General features: G+C 43.1%; 1 pseudogene; it reads right to left on the bottom strand.

Annotated features, from left to right (window-relative positions):
- Positions 1–1,838: 1,838 nt before the first annotated feature.
- On the bottom strand, positions 1,839–2,846 carry LOC116273452 (annotated as a pseudogene).
- Between the last annotated feature and the right edge of the window lie 318 nt (positions 2,847–3,164).

Raw genomic sequence — 3,164 nt, 5'->3', positions numbered from 1 at the left:
CTGGGATTACAAGTGTGAGCCACCTGGCCCATTTTCTTTATAAAAACTTAAAATAGGCCGGGCGCGGTGGCTCAAGCCTGTAATCCCAGCACTTTGGGAGGCCGAGACGGGCGGATCACGAGGTCAGGAGATCGAGACCATCCTGGCTAACACGGTGAAACCTCGTCTCTACTAAGAAACACAAAAAACTAACCGGGCAAGGTGGCGGGCGCCTGTAGTCCCAGCTACTCGGGAGGCTGAGGCAGGAGAATGGCGGGAACCTGGGAGGCGGAGCTTGCAGTGAGCTGAGATCCGGCCACTGCACTCCAGCCTGGGCTACAGAGTGAGACTCCGTCCCAAAAATCAAAAAAAAAAAAAAAAACTTAAAATATAGCAAATTAAAAAAAAAAATTAGTCTCTGAATGTGAAGTTTCAGGGATACTGTTACCATATTATTCTTTTCTATTTCCCTTTTAATGTATGCACAAGAGTGAAAGAGAAAAACTATGTGTGTATAAATCTATGTGAATAAATGTACAATAAAAATTATAGTCATGAAAAAAACCAGCATAACGTTAATTTCTTTCTCTTTTGTTTTCTTTTTTTTCTTGTTCTTTTGTTTTTTGAGAAGGAGTGTCCCTCTGTAACCCAGGCTAGGGTACAACGGCACCATCTCAGCCCACTGCAACCCCTGCCTCCCAGATTCAAGTGATTCTCCTGCCTCAGTCTCCTGAGGAGCTGGGATTACAGTCACGCACTCACCACGCCTGGCTAATTTTTGTATTTTAGTAAAGATGGGGTTTCACCATGTTGTCTAGGGCTGGTTCCAACTCCTGACCTCAGGCGCATTTGCCCACCTCAGCCTCCCCGGGTACTGGGTTACAGGTGTGAGCCACCGCTACCTCGCCACAATGTAAATTTCTACAGTGCTGAACAACAATGCATTTTAAGATATTCGAATGAATCACGTCACTTCGGTGCTAATGCTAAACTCTTTTGTAACTTACCCATTGTAGCCATCCCTTTAGAAACGCCATCACCTGAACTATTCCTGGTGCTTAAAAAAAAAAAAAATTCTCAACCCACACAGGTTCAAATACATTTTGGTAATGACACCCAGGCCTCAGTATTTGTGAGGTCCCCAGGTGATTTCCAATAAAACCAATGAAGCTCCATTGATAGACATCATCACACATGAGCTGCCTAAAGTGATTTTCCTAGATTCGTGGATTTGGACAGAATGCACGCAGAACTGTAAAAGGGAGGTAAATACAAAGTATGGAGTCCCTCACCTAACATCCTCCACAGAAAATTAATTAGAAACCACAATTCAAGCAAACGATGAACCATGAAACCAATTTATTCATTTCTCATCAAAATTAAAACTAAACAACATTAAACAGAATGACCATTTCAGGACCTGCTGCATTTTGTTTTTAAAGTTGAAGTTTCCCAAAACCTCTGACAATGCTATGAGGATTTCAAGTCTATAATAAAAAGATTTGTGATTGCACCTGGATAGTTAAGGAGGATTTCAAGTCTATAAGAAAGATTTGTGGATTGCACCTGGATATCAAGATCATTGCACAGATACAAAAAGGAGGCTGTTCAGGTATATTGGCATCATTCATGATGTATATGATGAACAAAGGATAACAGAATACTCACCCATTGCAACTAAAGACAAAACAAAGTAAGCAATACAAATTTGTATTCACATACAAAACCCAGAGAGGAATGAAAGCCGGCCAAGCAACAAAAATAATGTGACCAAGGGGGCAGGATTTGCAGACCTAGGTATTAAATTTGCTGCCATTTCTTAGCCCATATAACAAAAAGGATGGAAAAGATGATTTGGATCATTCTGGGCTAAGGCAGCCTGCAATAGCACTTTGAATGTCCCTGTTCCTCAGGCTGTAGATGAAGGGGTTCAGCATGGGGTGACCACCGCAGGCTATCACTGAAGCCACCATACTCTTTCCTGGGGATGGTGACACAACTGAACTGAGGTACTCCTACAAGGCCTGTTCCATAAAATAAGCAACACCGCCAGGTGAGAGCCACAGGTGGAGAAGGCTTTACACTTCCCTCCCGATGATGTGGCACTCTCTGTGAATGGGAGAAAACAATTTTATAGTAAGAGAAAAAGGATCCCCGGAGATAGGGAGACAGCTGAATATAGCACCCATGAAATATATGACCATTTCATTGATGAAGGTGCTCGTGAACAGCTAAGGTGGAGGGAGCTGAGAAGGGTCACAGCAACAGAAACGGTCATGATCCCTGAAGCAGGTGAGCTGTAATACAATCAAACTGTGCAGCTGGGAGTCCAAAAGACTAATAAAAAAGACAAATAAGACTAAGAAGCTACAAGGAGGCGTGGGTGCATGATGACCGGTATTGCAGGGGAAAATAGATGGCCACAAACCGTCATAGGCCATCACACTCAGGAGCATGTCATCCACACAGGCAAAAGGATGGAAAAAAGACATCTGAGTCAGGCAGCCCGCATAGGCGATGACTCTGCTGTGAGTTTGCATGTTCACAACGGTCTTGGGGATGGTGGTGGAGGTAAACCACGTCAGCCAAGGACAGGTTGAGAGGAAGAAGTACATGGGGTGTGGGAGGTGGGAGTCAGAGCTGGACGCTGGTGATGATGAGTGATTCCCAGCACCACCAGGTACATGGACAGGAAACAGCCCAGCCGCAGGACGGGCTGCAGTTCAGGATCATCTGAGAGTTCCAGGAGGAGGAATCTGAGACACCCTGTGAGACTTGTGGGTCTGTGTAGCTTGGACACCTTTTGAGGAAAAGAAAAAAGAGCAGAATTGAAAATAGGGGACGAAGTAAACCAGCATCTAGCACCGCTCCATTTTGGGATACAAGCAATTCAGAAATTAAGTTTTCACATAGGATAACATACACCCTCAGTAATAGTTCTCAGCTGTGACAAACCCACTCTTTAGTAATCAATTTACTTCATAATTGATTTTGTGTTATTCACCTCTTTCTGTATACACCTACCTTAGAGACAATCTATTGAAGAATGTTAGGAGAGCAAAAACATTAGGATTTAGAAATCCATAATCACAGTGAAATATAGCCTAATTTACCAGGAAAATATACAAGAAAATATTCTTGTCCCTTTAAGAAAAGAGATTAACCATTGAAAAGATACTAAGGAG

The sequence above is a fragment of the Papio anubis genome, unplaced genomic scaffold (genome assembly GCF_008728515.1).
Source record: "Papio anubis isolate 15944 unplaced genomic scaffold, Panubis1.0 scaffold704, whole genome shotgun sequence".
Classification (NCBI taxonomy): Eukaryota; Metazoa; Chordata; class Mammalia; order Primates; family Cercopithecidae; genus Papio; species Papio anubis.
The sequence above is the reverse complement of the archived record's forward strand: the minus strand, read 5'-3'. Positions and strand labels throughout refer to the sequence as shown.